This window comes from Diabrotica virgifera, chromosome 1 (genome assembly GCF_917563875.1).
Source record: "Diabrotica virgifera virgifera chromosome 1, PGI_DIABVI_V3a".
Lineage (NCBI taxonomy): Eukaryota > Metazoa > Arthropoda > Insecta > Coleoptera > Chrysomelidae > Diabrotica > Diabrotica virgifera.
Window position 1 is genome coordinate 121,404,233 of NC_065443.1, and position 18,327 is coordinate 121,422,559.

Sequence of the window (18,327 nt, forward strand, 5' to 3'; positions counted from 1 at the left end):
ATAGCAATGATGATTGCCAACCTTCGTCGCGGAGATGGCACGTTAAGAAGAAGAAGTAATTTTTTTCTTGTTTGGTGGAAATGGAACGTGCTACAAGAAATTTGACCCGTAATGAGTGGTTTCAAACAGTGACCTTACACAGCGAAGGACTTAGCTACCATGATATAGATCGGAGATTGTGAGTTTCATGTACGTACATCAGTTTCCCGTATTGTTTAACGGTTTAGACAAATAAACGACTACAGCAGACATAAAAAGACTTGGTAGAACTGAACGGTCGTTCAAGACCGTTTTATAAGTATGAGCTTTAAGAGAACGATTTACCACGTCAAGGAATCTTTGAACGGAACTTAGTTCGGTTCGTAGTATCCAAACCAACATTGATACCGCGAGGAGACGTCTTGTAGAACATAATTTGCGTATTCGAAAACCAGCTACAAACAAGCCCAACATTAACTGCATGCCACCGCAGATCTCGATTGCAATTTGCTCGAGCACAAGTAAACTGGAATAATGAGTGCTGTTTCACATTATAAGAATTTAAACGTGCGAGAGAACGCACGACAACATTCCAATGGTGGCTCGCTCATGTAATCATATGGAGCCTTTCTCACTAGACGGTAGTTGGAACGTTCGGTGAAGTCGCCGTGTTTATGCCGTCCCTCGCTTACAACAACAGACGGCAGCCGTGCCGTCTTTACGCACCCAGTATCATAGTGGACTTAATGCATCCTTTCATATGATACTGTCGTTCAGTCGCACGAAGGTAGTTTCTTTGGTTGTTTGGTACATTATTTTCATTTACACTTTGTGGCTGTTTGAAGTAGGTGCATAATATATTTTATATTATGATTTCTCAGATTGATAGTGAAATATTAATACCATTAATTGAAGCGAGACCTGTTCTTTGCGACAAAACAATAGAAATATATAAAGATAGAAACTTAACGAGAAATGCTTGGAATGGTGTATGCCGTGCACTTAACAGTGAATATAAAAATATATAAATCGTATCTTTTTGCGTTAATAGGGTGGACCCAATTAATTCGGTTCCTCTTATTTCTCTTTCTTCGACGATAAAGTAACTACAACGCTATAATTTGATTTCACTCCGTATAATATAACTATACCTTTTATTCTACAAAATTATGTTTAGGTTTATAGGGTAAACGACTCGGTGAAGACTGGAGTAGGGCGGCGGTCACGTCTTGTGTGAAATTATCTAAAAACAACATTTAAAACGAAGTGAACAACATTGAAAAATGAGTGGATGACAGAGAGTCTTTTAAATTCTGTACATAAAAAACATAAATTGTAATGTTGTTCTGAAGCTGTTCCTTGTGGAATTTTTGTAATAAACTATTCTAAATGGGAAATAAGCCACAATTTAACTTAAAAAATATATTTTATTAACGTTTCGACGCCCAAATCGGATGTCGAAACGTTAATAAAATCATTTTTTTAGTTCAATTGTGGCCTATTTCTCATTTAGAATAGTTTATTACATAGATTGTATGAGCTAATTAGATGAGCTAATCCAAGATCCCACAAATAACTTAGTGGAACAACGATTATAAAAACAAATTAAGACTTTTAATTAAAAACATAAGAAATAATAACTGACAAAATAGAAATTGCAAATGAATTAAATACGCATTTCAGTACATTAGGACAAAAGTATGAACAAAAAATACCCATTTGTAATGATACATCGTAATGATACATATTAGACATCGTATCATATACCTACCTCAGCCATGAATTGTAAATAAAAATAATATACCAAACAACACAGCAAAATATTTTCGTGCGACTTAATTTTTACTGTGTGAAAAGGATAGGTGCGTCAAAACTACCGTACGAGAAAACCCTCGGACGTTCAAAATTCTTATAATGTGAAACAGCCCTGACGACTGAGAAAACGTTCTGTTTACAGATGAATCCCTATTTGGCCTCTATAACGTTTAAGAGTACAGAATCCGATGACCAAATGAGCGTTATGCCGAGTGCAACATGGATAGAACGACTTTATTTAATGGAGGGTCTATTATGGTTTGGAGAGAAATTTTTTTAACAGCGCGGACAGATCTTGTTTCTTGACGTGGAAGTTATTTAAACAGTGACTGGTGCATAAGCGATATTTTATCTGAACACGCTGTATATTTCACTTCTTTTATATAACATGTTTTTGCTAATGCACGATAAAGCAAGACCTCACGTTGTACGAAGTGTAACCGAATATTTACAACAGGTAAATCTTAGGACTTTGAACTGGCTACCACATAGTCCAGATCTTAACCCGGTCGAATATTTGTGGGACACAATTGGCAGAAAACTACAACAGCATCCCAGATACCTACGGTATCAAAAGGATTGAGCTCTGGTGGGACTCTTTCCGTGTTATCGAGCCCTAGGTGACAAAAATTTTCGTACACTTCTCGGAATGGGACGTTTCGATGCCGCCGGTTCATCGCCGGCCGTTTCGATGCCGCCGGTTCATCGCCAGTCCATTTCATCGCCGTCATATCTCGCATTTCCTAGAATTCCTAATTAATACTAAAAATAACTAATAATTCTAACTGTCGAAAATTCGGAAATATATCAGATAGCCACTAATTGACTGGCGATGAATCGGCCGACATCGGCATCGAACTGGCGGCATCGAAACGGCGGCGATGAAACGTCCTAGACCCTACACTTCTGGCCGTCGCGAGTAGTACAGCTCTCTGCATGGTCTTATAAAGGTGTTCATTTAGACCCAGCTTTTTTATGCTTTCGAGGAGGGTCTTCGGTCCAGTAGTAGACATAATAATCGGTATCGTCTGGGTACTTTGCATTCTCCATTGCCTTCGTATTTGAATTTCCAGATCTCTGTACTTGGAGATATTTTCAGTAAATTTACTACGTAGATTATTGTTGTTAGGTATCGCCATATCAATTAGTGTTGTTTGTCTTGTTAATTTATTAACTAGTACGAGATCTGGTCTATTATGTGCCACTGTTACGCTATATTATTAATTATTATTATTTAATAATAATCAATAAATATATAATAATATAAAATAATAAATAAATATAATAATTAATAGAAAAAAATGATTTTAAAAATAGAAGTAGATTGAATGCTCGAATATATGGAATTTATAGGGATAAAAGGCAGATTTCGAGCATATAGTTTAATCAAATTTTGCCTTTTATCCCTATAAAATGGTTTTATTAATAATTGTGTTTTATTTATATTGATATTGATGTTCTTTCGATAGTACTAATTTTGATCATATTGATATCGAGTATCGAGTCAAGTGGAGTATCGTAAACTAAAGTGCATTTTAAATGTAACATTGTAACCTATTGGATTAAAAAAAACGAAAACCGGTTTTTGGAAAAACCGGTTTTTTGGCCGGTTATAACCGCTAGGTTAAACCGTAAGCAGAGAAAACCGGTATAACTGAAAACCGGTGTTTTGTCAAAAACCGCCATCCCTACTCCTAGAACTCAACAAGACGTAGAAACAATTGCTCTTGAGATTAAACTCGACCAAAGCAAACCTCATTTCGGGTGTGTCTCGTCGATGAGATTAGAAGTAGAGGCGGAAACAAGCGCTACTGACGCGTATTGTATTGATTGTGTTTACTTTTATGATGTTATAACCTCTGCTTCTTACGTTATGCTAATAAAAACGTTTGCATTATAAAAGTACATATTATATGAAGGAATGAGGAAAAACACGGAAAAACAAGGAATGTCACTTTTTCATGAATTTTGGATTTTCTCTCCATGTGGTAGCAAAAACTGAGTACTATCGACTAAACTATCGATTCAGAACAATAACCAGAAATTTCAGTCTATATAAATTTTTTAAGAATTTGTATCCAGGCGAAGGACCAGGATTGTCCGCACGCCACTGGACAAAAATAAGGAATGTTAGTAGTTTTTTGTTGCATTATTAAATTAATAAGTTAATATAGATTAATATTATATTTAGATTATAGGCTAATACATGCTAGAATTCTGCTAAAAATCTCCTAAGTAGTTTTTAGATATCATGTCATCATTAATCACCTTTATTGGTGATTATCTCAATATGTATAAAATGTGACATTCCTTGTTTTTCTTTGTACTCTTCACATGTATTATCTATTTTGCTTGAACCCACTAATCATGGGTCAAATTCCTGGTAGCACGTTCCATTTCCACCAAACATTTGAAACAAATTGAAACTTTAAATCCTAACTCTACTAATTTTCACAACAAATCTGACACTTTTTGACTGTTAACAATTTGACATCTACCAAATTGTTAATTTTTTATAGCCTCATTTAGGCTTAGCTTTTTTATTGAACTAAGCAGAATATGTTGATTTATTAATCAAAAACATGGCTAGTTGTTAACGTACCTAACTTTTTATTATCCAACAAAAGCGAATAAGTCAGAAAACAAAATATTAAGAAAGCCACAGGCTACAATTGAGTTTTAATTTTAATATTTTATGTATGCTAGAATATTCTACAGGGTGTTCCGAACTTAGAGAAAAAAACACAGTATGATTGTTACACATGGCATACTGAAAAAATCACTCAAATAGGACAACAGATTTAGGAGATTCGAGACATCAAAAATGTCCCATTTTTAAGATGGTGTGTTTTAGTCCAGAGAAATAAGATTTTTCTCGTGACAGATACCCTTCAGGCCGAAACCAAATTTTTTGAGTAGTATGGACATCTATATTAATAACCTATATATTTCCTGCAGCCGATTTCGGTGATATACATAGTTATAAACAAATGAAGATCAAAAAACGGTATATTTTAGATTTTTACGTCTATTACTAAAAAGTGAAGCATTCTAAATAAATTTGAGAATAAGAAACTCATAAATTATATAAAAAACTTTAATATGGCGATCGCTGAATATGTCTATCCTTTTGTTGCTTAGAAAATTGCAAAGTCATAAATTTTGAGATTTTATAAATGTTCATAACGTATGTAAAAATTAAGTTAGAACCTTCTTATTACACTTAGTTTAAAAGTTATTTAATTTGTTTATCTCAAATTCGTTACAGCAATACTTCGGACAGTTTATGAAAGAAGAATATTTATACTATTAACTTAATTAAAAAAAAATGACAAAAAGTAATTTTAAACAGTGTAAAATTATTTTGCAAAAACATATCCATTTTTTGCTTACTTATAAACAATTAGGATTACTTTTTAACCGATACCCGTAGAAAAATTCTTTTTTCATATTTATAAGGACTGAATTTTTATACACATTTAGAAAGAAAAACAATTATCCTAGGACAATTAGGGACGAAGTTAGCCCCCCTCCTTTTTTAATTCACATGTTTTTGCAAAATAATTTTGCAATATTTAGAATTATTTTTTGTCATTTTTTTAACTAAGTTAATAGTGTAAATCTTCTTCTTTAATGAACTATCCAAAGTATTACTTTAACTTCATCATTTTCTGACTTATAGTGTTGTAAAAAAAATTAATTTGGGATAAACAAATTAAATAACTTTTAAACCATTTAACCAATGGCTTTGAAATTTAGGGTATGATTTAAGCACCAGAAGTCTCAGCATTCCGTGTAATAATAAGGTTCTAAGTTAATTTTTACATAAGTTATGAATATTTATAAAAACTCAAAATTTATGATTTATTTTGCAATTTTCTAAGCAACCAATAAGGATTGACATATTCAGCGAATGCCATATTGAAGTTTTTATACGATTTATGAGATTCTTACTCTCAAATTTGTTTAAAAGCTCAACTTTTTGGTAGCAGACAAAAAAAGCGAAAATTTACCGTTTTTTGATCTTCATTTGTTTATAACTATGTATATCATCAAAATCGGCTGTAGGAAACATATAGGTTATTATTATAGATGTCCATATTACTCCAAAAATGTGGTTTCGGCCTGGAGGGGGTTGTGTCACCAACGGGATATTTTTTCCTTATTTCTCTGAACTATTTATTTTGCTGCTCAGTGTATATTACACAAAAAGAGCAATAACCTACAAATAATTTTAAGCTTTCCTGTTTTGTACCGTTTTTAATCTCTGCAAATATTTTGCGGTTTTTGTGTTTTGATTTTTTCAGTTGTTATTATACGTTTATTTCCATCCATCCATCCATCCAATGGCACTACAGCCCAAATCGAGCATTGGCCTCCTTCAACAAGCTTCTCCAATAATTTCGATTTACCGCTGTTCTTTTCCATGAACGCGTTCCCAGGAAGTTCCTGGCATTGTCATCGACTTCGTCTTCCCATCTCTTTTTAGGTCTTCCAACAGGTCTTCTTCCCTGCATTCTTGCATTCAGCAATTTTCTGGGGATTCTATTCTCATGCATGCGGACCACGTGCCCTGCCCACCGTAATCTCTGCAGTTTAGTGTATTGTGCTAGAGTTGGTTCGCTATATTGCTCGTATATGTCTCTATTATACCTAATTCGCCAGTTGTTATTTTCACTTATTGGGCCCAGTATCCTACGTAATACTTTTCTTTCAAACACATCTAATGCATTGGCAGATTTCTGTGTCACCACCCATGTTTCGCAGCCATAACTTAATATGGGCCTGATTATTGTTTTACATATGTACCCGGAGTTTTGTTTTCCGGTGTACGTCTCGCGATTTGAATATGTGGCCCATCGCGAAATAGGCTTTATTTGCCAGCACAAGCCTTCTATTTATTTCCGGTTCTTCTTCATTGCTTGCAACCAGATCCATTCCTAGGTAGGTGAATCTATTCATATGTTCTATATCGTCAATAAAGTGTTGTTGCGCCGGTCTATTTAATCTGGTTTGTATGAGTAGTTTTGTTTTATTTGTATTTATTGCTAGCCCTACTGCTTCTGCACTCTGTTTCAGCTCAACGTAGGATTCTTCCGCTGCATTCGTTGTTCTGCTCATTATGTTGATATCATCTGCGTATGCTGCTAATTGGGTAGATTTGTTTGTAAGTATGTTATTTCCGCTCACCGTCAACCGTCTAATTACATATTCAAGAACAAGATTAAAAAGCGTTGGAGCCAGTCCGTCGCCTTGTTTCAGTCCTTGCGTTATCGTAAACGCATCAGTGATCTGTCCTTGAATACATACCTGTGCTTCTGTTTCTGTTATTGTCATTTGCACTAGTCGTATTAATTTTGATGGTATGCCAAATTCTTCCAATATATTAGGTAGAATTGTTCTATCTACTGAATCATAGGCTTGTTTAAAATCTACAAAGAGATTTTAAACGTCCATGTCATATTCCCATGCTTTGGCTAGTATTTGTTTAACTGTAAATAGTTGGTCAATGGTAGATCTATTTTGCCTAAACCCTGCTTGATATTCCCCGATGATTTTTTCCGTGAGAGGTTAAAGTCTTCGATTAAGGATGTTTGTGAATATTTTGTATCCCGAACAAAGTAAAGAGAGGTTTATTTCCAGAGGTGCTCAATCGTAGCCGGATGAAAAAAAGAAATTTAATTAGCTCAATATCTAATATGGTAAAAATATATAAAGTTCCTCTTGTTTAGGTCTAAAATAATTCTTCCAGTTATGACACGAAGTACCTTCATTTTTGTTGTTTCAAAAATTAATGTAGCCTTTTGGTTTTTGTTGTTTCTGCTCTAATCTCTGCAATTATGTCATTATATTATAAAAGCAAATAGTATTCGTAAAGATAAATACGCGTATCAGTTTTCCTTTTTCTAAATAGAAACGTTCTGGGGGTAATGACTAATTATTTCAAGACGCCATTTTCAATGGAAGCGTTTTCGGACTAGGTGAAATGGGTTAAACCGTAATATGTTTAGCCCAAAAATCTGCAGTTAAAATATTTCCAATTATTAATGAAACACCCTATATAATAAAATAAAGCAAATAAAAACTTTTATCGCCAACCGTCACTAAAGTCATTCATTATTGTACTCATTTGCCCTCATTTGAGGCAGTAAAGTAACACTTTATTGTACTAAAAGATAATTTTACTTTACCTGCCGCAATTAATCAAATTAACCAAGATTGAATGTAAGTAGTCAATGGCAGTAATCGATTATTTATTTCGGTGAACTTAAAATTTATTTACTTTAATAAAAATATTGTACAAAATTTACGTGATTATTAATTAAATTTATGTCAAAAAGTAAAATTCTGTATTATTTTGCAATTATATTCATACAAAATAAATCAAAACTTTCCAAAATTAGTAATTAGGTATTCAATATTGACAACAACTATCGATTAAATATCGAAACCGCCCATAATGCAAAGGCATTCTGTCATTACTGTCATTGTCATACAAAATTTTTATTACGTCTAAAATTTATAAAATTCTTAAATCTTTTAAGTTAGTTAAATACTAATGCAAATAAAGTGTGAAATTGTATTTTTGTTAATTCGATTATATATAGGACGGTGATAGATATTTATTGATAATTTGTTAGTAAATATATTTATTTAGATTGTTTACAGTCTACCATGTCCACGATTTATCAAGAGAAAAGCAACTGCGCAAGGATATACAGCTAGTTCATAAACAATGACGTAACTATTAACGATATTTTTATTTTTGGTAGATATTATTTTAAGAAAATTATTTATTTAAATAAAATTACAATTAAATTGTTTAAAATATATTTATTTCGTTGAAATCATAATAATATAATTATAACTTCTTACGTGCGTACAAAGTACACACACTCTTTTGTCATTAGAAGGATGTAATTAAGTAAGTATTAAGTAACTGTTAATGTTTTTTATGATTGGCGATAAAATTTTGTATGTACCATGTCAGTAAAGACTCTTTATCGAACTCGTCTGTTATTCGCCTCGCTCGCTACCGCTCGCTCTGCTCATAATATCAGACTCGTTCGATAAAGAGTCACTTTACTGACTTGGTACATAAATAACTATTACATGAAATCATAATTTAAAATTTTAGTATACTTACTCCTTGGATATATACAAACATTACAGCACTTTATTTTTACTGTTATAGATCCAGGACCACATGCTATGTCTGGACACGGAACATCTTTACAACAAGGATTAGGAATACTTTCAGAAATATCAACAATACCAACTACCAAAAGGAGAGCCAAAAGAAAGTATATTTTGGAATCCATGTCAATGTTGTTTTAGAATTATTAATACAAGTGAAGATACTTTTCATGGCATTTTTATAACCAAGTTTGTTTATCTGCTAACCTCACTAACTTTATTATGTATTCAACAAATAGAGCAATAACATACAAATAATTAAAAATATCCTATTTTTTGTCGTTTTTAATCTCTGCAAATATTTTGATTTTATGTTTTGTTTCTTCCAGTTGTTATTTTAAGTACATTTCCAGTGTTGCCCATTCTTTGCCTGATGTAAAAAAGTAATTTAAATAGTTAAATGTCTGATACGATGAAAAATATAAAAGTTCCTATTTTTCCTCCTTCTTTTCTCTAGACTAATGGCCTGTTTAAACTTGATCCTGATGTTCATAATGATTAGAGCTCGGGAAATATGAAAAATGTATATTAAGTGCATATTTGCATATTTTGGATAAATTTTATAACTGCATATGCATTTATTAAAAGTGCATATTTTGAGTTGTTTATGAAAATCCTATTTAAAACATGCATTTTTTCACGAAAAATCAAAATCCTTGATCTTTGATAACTTAAAAAGTATTAATTTATTTTAATAACTTTATATAACAAATTTTTCTTATAATTTGTCTCTCTATCTATTTGTGGGGTTATTTTAAATAAAGTAATTTTCACCCCCGAAAAGGGGCCCTAGGGTAAAAGCGCAACTATATCACTCTTGTTTATTGAGGTATCGTCTAACCATTCACCAATTTTCGTGAAAATCGATGGAAGTTGACCGAAATCGAAGATAATAGTTATTTTTACCTTCAGTGACGGCACTATAGAAAAGAAATTGCAATTCAATAATTGATTCAGTTTATTTGTACTCTACGAGCCCCCTAGTGGGAAAGTTTTGGGGTAGTTCTGATTTCTTTCATTATATATGGATTTTGGGCTGCTGAATCCGAATCTGAGGTTTGCGGACAAAATTTCGTGACGGAACATTGAAAAAATCACGAAAAAAGCGAAAAATTCCTGCTTTTTCCCGCTTTTTTACTTAAATCTCGAAAACTATTAACTTTTAGTAAATAATGTGTTAACAAAAATTAAAGTACATAAACTTCTCTACAAATATCAGTTTTTACTTTTTTGTTCAGATGAACCGTTCGGTCTAAAGTGCAAGTTGAAAATTGCTAATTTTCAACGGTCTCTGTAAAACCCACATTTTACATTCCAAAACTTTATTTTTTATTAGAATGCTGTCATTTGATACATTTTTGCTAGTTTTCTGCACAAGTAATTAAAAATAAAAAAAGTCGAAATTGTACAAATTCAGTATCACAACAGGCCAGACAGGGGGCCACGTTCTGCCAACAGTTGAGGCTTGGATTTAAATTCTTCTGGCACATATTCTACAATATTTTTTACATCATTAGAAAGAATCACTGTTCTGTTTAAGTTGAACAAGATCTACTCTAATTGATCCACCATTGTTGATGATAGGGCCATTGACTTAATCACTATTTTGGCCAGAGTTCTCTGAGCCAACATATAAGCTCGTACTGCTCTTATGTAAGCGTGGCCAGACATAATTTTTTCGGTTGATTTTGCCGCATATATGGTATTGAAAAGTTCAGCCAATCCACCATCTTGCATAATGTAACCAATTGCCCCCATGAAGGACATCAATAGTGAAATCCACCGAGCCTTATAACAACATTTGAGAGATCAGGATCATCGGGACGACTAGCAAGGATGTCTCTTGCCTTGAGGTAGAGGGGTTGGTCAAATGTCACCAGACAGAACTTGCTTCAAGGATTTAGTTTTCTCTACTCCGTTCAACAATTCTCTAAATATTTTATCATAATCACTTGGAAGAGCGTTGATAAATGGCTGGTAAACAATAAATGTTAGTTCATATGGCATGTTTCTTGTGACAGCTTCCATGAATCCATTCCATCCTAAGAGGCCGGGAATATCTCTACTTTTCCCATAGAGCTACAGAAGGTCAGGCACAGATGGAGTCACAGTTTCAGTTGGTGTGAACATTCCCTTCGGATCTATTATCTTGATTTCTGATAAACCTTGAGGTTTTTTCCTTTAAAAATGAATTAGTTGAACAGCTCCCTGACTTGCATAAATCTCAGGCGTGGGTTTCGTTTTAAACCGAGGAATAGATTGGTTAGGTGCTACTGCATGTTTTGGTGCAATACAAGAAATACCACCCATGACGTGAAAAGTATTGTATCGTACACTAGCGTGTAAAGCACGGCTGGTCAATTTTCTGCGGATCGCCTGCGATTGCTGATTTTTTCAGACAAATAGCTTCTTTATAGGATGAACAAAACCCCAAAGAGGAAACTACATCAACCAATTTTCTTGAACCGTACTTTTTTTAGAGCAACACGGCCAACCCTACAAGGACTGGTGAGACGAATGATCTATGCCTTACCGCCGCTACAAGACTATGAGCAAGCGCGTTGCTTTTCTTCTTCCAGTTATTATCCGCCCCACGTTTTTTATGAAGTACAACTTTTTCCATAAATGTACGTAGTGTGAGTGTTTCAGGAATTAGTTCTTCATTTCCTTCTAAAAACTTATCCGGTGGGTGGTATTCCTGTGTCTCGTAAACCTGGCTCCGGACATCCTCAACAATAATGGCAGCAGCCGTCTGAACAATCCGTAGTCTTTCATTTTTTAACGCTTGTTGGTACCAAGCGTCGTTCAAGATTTTGTAACCTGTGTCTTTGAAACAAACGACCGGCTTCTTGTTTCGGGACATGGTAATAATTATATCGCTTCCGTATTTTTTGAGTAGATGAGCTTTGACTGCCTTTTTGTCAGGACGATATTTATCCTTGATTTGGTCGATCAACTCATCGAGCCAAAATTGGCACTCCCCATCCCTATTCTCTAAATAATTGTAAACATCTTGCGTTGCTCTTTCAACATCATCGGCAAATGGACCCGGTTTTTTAATCTTTTTTTGAGTGATTATGATATCGGCAATCAGAGGCTACTAAGTCTGAGAGAGGCAAAAGGCGTTTGATTATGGCTTTGCCATACTGATCATCACGTTCTTTTGCTCGTTTTATAACAGTTTCTTTAAATTTTAAATCTCGAACCTGATACACTATATTGCGGTTGGTTGTCATTTTACTTTGCTGTTCTATAAACTCAAGTGTTATAACGAGACCACACATAAAACATTTAGTTTTGAAATTAGAAGGTGGTGCAGTAGAACGTCTTTGAACTTGCTCCCTATCCTCCTCAACTTTCTTTAAGTAAGCATTAATCATTTTTACATCATTGTAATTTTTACGACCTCACGCTATTAACAGCTTAATTAATCTTACTGTCATTAAAAAAGAAGAATTATTGGAAATAATTCTTATTTATTTATAAGTAGGAGAAATGTATTATGTATTTATAAGAAACTAGGAGAAATTTATCAAATGACAGCATTCTAATAAAAAATAAAGTGGGTTTTGCAGAGACCATTCAAAATTCGCAATTTTCAACTTGCACTTTAGACCGAACGGTTGGTCTGAAAAAAAAAGTAAATAGTGATGTTTGTACAGAATTTCAAGTACTTTAATTTTTGTTAACACATTATTTACTAAAAGTTAATAGTTTTCGAGATTTAACCAAAAAAGCGGGAAAAAGCAGGAATTTTTCGCTTTTTTCGTGATTTTTTCAATGTTCCGTCACGAAATTTTGTCCGCAAATCTCAGATTCGGATTCAGCAGCCCAAAATCCATATACAGGGTGTTTCATTAATAATTGTCCATATAGTAACTGGAGAAACGTTAGAACAAAATACAAAGATTTAACCTAAAACACTTAAATAAAATGTGGTTCCTTACTGAGTTACAGGGTGTTTTATCTAAAAATTTAAAAATTATTTTTGCTGAGCATTATAAACCTATTCGACGTATCCTTTTCATACTTAGCAGAAAGTGCGATTACTATACACCCTACTAAATTATGACAAAAAACGTTTCTAGCTACTTCCAGAGGCGTACGACAGGGGATAGTGAATGGTTGACCCTCTCAAATTCTACGCCACTGGAGGAATTACTATTTTAGTGCCATTTTTGGATTCTCTAATACTTTCTACGAAAATAATATACTATTTATTAGTAACGATAAAGTCATTAGATTTCGAGATATTTGAAGTTAAATATGAAACGGCACAGTTATTTTGATTAATTTATGATTATGATTTATATGATTAAAATTTAAAAATTATTTGTACCCAGTACTTTAAAACTATTCGGCGTATCCCTATAATACTTGGCAGAAAGTATAAGCACTGTACACCCTACTAAATTAAGATAAATAAACGATTCTAGCTACTACCAGTGGCATACGACAGGGGATAGTGGCCGGTTGACCCTTCCCAAATTCTACGCCACTAACGAAATTGCTATTTTCGTGTAATTGTTTGATTTTACAATACTTTTTATGTAAATAATATACTCTTCAGTCGTAACGATAAAATGATTAGTTTTCGAGATATTTGAAATTAAAAATGAAGCGACACAACACATTAATCAAAATAACCGTGTCGTTTCATTTTTAACTTCAAAGATCTCGAAAACTAATGAGTTTATCGTTACGAATGAAGAGTATATTATTTTCGTAGAAAGTATTGGAGAATCTAAAAATTTAACTAAAATAGCAATTCCGCCAGTGGCGTAGAATTTGGAAAGGGTCAACAATTCACTTTCCCCCGTCGTACTCCTCTGGTTATAGCCAGAAACATTTGTTTAACATAATTTAGTAGTCTGTACAGTACCTATACTTCCTGCCAAATATGAGAAGGATACGTCGAATAGTTTTAAAATGCTGAGCAAAAATATTTTTTAAATTTTTAGATAAAACACCCTGTAACTCAGTAAGGAACAACATTTTATTTAAGTGTTTTATGTTAAATCTTCGTATTCTGTGCTAAGGTTTCTCCAGCTACTATATGGACAATTATTAATGAAACACCCTGTATAATGAAAGAAATCAGAACTACCCCAAAACTTTCCTAGTCAAAACACAATTTTATTGAATCAAATCGACTTCCGCATATTTTGCAAGCTCATAAATTAGTAAACGATATGTAGTCGCAAAATAATTAATTTTTTTAGTAAAATTCTCTCTTATGCCGGGAAGACGGGGAGGTTTTCTTACATGGAAATTTTAGCTCAATAATCGAAATGCGCGTATTTTGAAAGTTTATTCTCATAATTTATACGCTACATGAATTATATCCTCTTATTTCTCGAAATTTTTCTCTTGAGTTGAATCAATTAAAGCTTTGTTATAGGGTTAAGGAGATAAGCTCAAAAATCTAAACTATATCACTTTGGAAGCTCATAAACAGCTCGTAATTCCGCAGCAAAAATCAATTAAATATCTCTATTTTTAAGTAGTGGGAGGGGAGCTGCCTCAGCCCCCTCAAAAATATTAAATTCCTTCCCAGTGTAACGAGCCCGAAAATTTTAATCTACCGTATATGAAAGCTCATAAATGGCTCGTAATTTAGCGCTATTTGTATTTTAATCTCAACAAGGTGGGGCCGCTTCAAGATGGATGAAATAGAAAGAAGTTTTTCCGCGATAAACAACTACATATTATCAGATAGACGGCAGAGTTTTTCTCTAGAAAATTTAGGAAAACATGTAATTATATATAGTTTTAACGTTAATAACAATATAATAAAGAATGATGATAATGATAATAAATATAAAAAATACATGAATATAATGATGTAGAAATTTTAATAAATATTTTTGTGACTGGCATAAAATAACTTAAATACTTTCAATAAAAGGATTGCTGCGTTTTTATTTATATGCACTACTAAATGCATAAAAGCATATTTTAGTGCATATTTCAACTGTTTTTGTGCATATTTGCATGCATATTTTAGGGTTTTTAAGTGCATATTTCCCGAGCTCTAATAATGATGAACATTCATCAATGTTCAGATTGTCGATACACCTTTTTCGGAGTCGGCCTATACTATGTCACTATCCCATTAGCGAATTATCTAGAGCGATACTCACAATTCTTCTTTTTTCCATTCTGCTGTTCAGTATGTTCATTCTCCTCGTTTTTCCTATTTATGCCCCAACTGTTAATATCGTCTACCATACATACACACATGTCCAAAAGTTTGGAATACGTACAAATAATAAATATATCTTACCTATGGTGGTTTCAAAACTGTTGTTGATATTCATTCTAGAGCGTTTTTAAATGAACATATTAAAAAATTTGAAACGTTTTTGTTTCATTTTGGTCACATTCAACTGATTAACCTATTTACACATTATTCCAGTCTTTGTTTAAATTTGAATTCAGCCGTTTAAAAATACATAGAAACGTGATATCTCATTTTGACAGATCTAGAGTAATTGCTGTGTTACAACAGGGCTTTATTCAACTTATAATGCTGTATCGAAAATTAAAAAAAAATCCAAGATACAAATGACGTAAAGGATCGCCTCAGAAGTTGTAGAAGTCGTTGTACAACAGCAGCACAAGACCGGCAGATATTATTGATAGCTCGAAGAAATCGTCTGGAATCTAAAAGTGGTATATCCAGAGAAATTGCTAGGCTTCAAGGACTGAAGATTTCACGGCAAACAACAACACTCAGACTAAATGCGGTAAATTTGTATCGTAGAAGACCCTAACATGTTCCTAAACTAACCTACCAACACAAAATAGTAAGGCTGAAATGGGCTAAAGAAATTGCGCATCATGGTCCTAACTGGAATAACGTGATGTTCTCTGATGAGTCAATAATTTGCTTGGTTTCTTATTCGCGAAGAACACTGGTTTGGAGGGACCCAGGACGACAAGCCCGACTAGAAACAGCTTGCCCCATTTGAAGGTGGCAATATTATGGTTTGGGGTGGTATTATGAGTGGTACACGGATGCCGCTGCTGGTTCTGGAGAGAAGAGTCACTGGTGCTGTGTACATCGAGGAAGTTTTAAATCCTGTCGTGCGTCTATTCAGAGGGGCAGTAGGTGATGATTTGTGTTTATGCATGACAACGCACCTCCTCATCGAACAGCAGCGGTACAACATTTTCTGGAAGCAGAAGGAATATCTACATTACAGTGGCCCTCGAATTCCCCCGACATGAACGTCATTGAATATGCTTGGGACATTCTCAAAACACTCATCAAGAAGCGAAACAATCCCCCTCTTACACTTCGAGAAATAAAAGATGCTGCTCGTGAAGAATGGGAGAGAATTCCGCAAGCCCAGTTCGACCAGTTAATCGGCAGCATGTCAAATGGCTTACAGGCATGCATACAGGCCAATGGAGGAAATACTGATTATTAGTTTTATTAAATATTATTTTTATCTATACTAAATTATTTCTAAATGTAAGTTGTACATTGTAAGTTTTTCACTCCAAGAGATTAAATAATTTTTTTGCATATCGTTTATCTGGTTTTGAGATTTATTTAGTATTAACGAGAATTGAATCAAAATGATGTTTTGAAAGATGAAATATTCCAATATTCCAAACTTTTGGACATAGTACAGGGGAAAAACAAGAAATGTCACATTTTATACACATTGAGATAAACACCAATAAAGGTTTAATTCTTATGTTATCTAAAAACTACTTAGAAGATTCTTAGCAGAATTCTAGCAATTATTGGTCTATAATCTTAATATAATATTAATCTATATTAAGTTATTAATTTAATAATGCACCAAAAAACTGCTAACATTCCTTATTTTTGTCCAGTGGCGTGCGGACAATCCTGGTCCTTCGCCTGGATACAAATAAATTCTTAAAAAATTTATATAGACTGATCTTTCTGGTTATTGTTCTGAATCGATAGTCTAGTCGAAAGTACTCAGTTTTTGCTACCACATGGCGAGAAAAGCCAAAATTCATGAAAAAGTGACATTCCTTGTTTCTCCCCTGTACTCTTCATCTGTATATTCCTTATGTTTCCACTTATTTCCCTACTTGTTTCTGTGATTCTGGTCTAGTCTCTGCGGTGTATGTCATTATCATTATACAGTGTGGAAGGCACTTATGGAATAAAATTGTTTCTGTCCTTGTTTCAAAAAATTATAAAAAACTCTGAGACCCGTCGATTTTTAAATAAAAATGTGCACTTTTTAAACGTAAATTTAAATGTACAGGGTGATTCATGCAAGTCTAGCAGAGTCCATAAGCTTTATTTTTAATGGAGCACCCTGTATATTTTTATATTTTTTTAAAAAATGCTTAAAAACCTGATTTAAACGAACTATATCATGGAGGGTGTATTATGAATAATACAGGGTGAAATTTTGAAATTATAAAGTATGACAACCACTTACGGAATAAAATTGTTTATGTTTATATTTTAGAAAATTATATAAAATTCTGGGGTATATCAACTTTTAAATTCAATTGGGTGCTTTACAAATATTAATTTAAATATACAGGGTGATACACACAAGTACAACATAGTCAATTATCTTTAGTTTTAATGGATCACCCTATATATTTTTATGTTCTTAGAAGCTACTCCATAACCTCATCTCAAAAAATTGTATTATGTAGGATCCATTATGAATAGGGTAGAGTCCATTTTGTCAAGACATTAAATACAAAATCCAATATATTTATACTATAAAATGTATGTCTTTATTTAGCTAATTTAAAAAATAATAACATTATTTAAAGTATGATAAATTATTAATTTTAAAATTTTATGTAGGTATTTAATATCTTGACGAAAATTATACATAATTTTAAAATTTCACGTTGTATTATTTATAACAGATCCTATATAATACACGTTTTTGATATGAGGTTGTTTAGCAGATTCTAAAAACATAAAAATATACAGGGTATTTCATTAAAATTAAATATCACGGACTATGCTAGACTTGCGTGAATTACCCTGTATATTTAAATTTATGTTTAAACAGTGCATATTTGAATTTAAAAGTTGACGTATCTCAGCGTTTTTTATAATTTTCTAAAATAAAGACACAAACAATTTTATTCCATAAGTGCTTTCCATACATTATAATTTCAAAATTTCACCCTGCATTATTCATAATACACCCTGCATGATAAAGTTCATTGAAAGCAGGTTGGTGAGCAACTTTTAAAAATATAAAAATATATAGGGTGTTCCATTAAAAATAAAGCTTGTGTACTATGAGGCTTGCGTGAATCACCCTGTTGTGAATCACATTCAAATTTAGGTTTAAAAAGTACACGTTT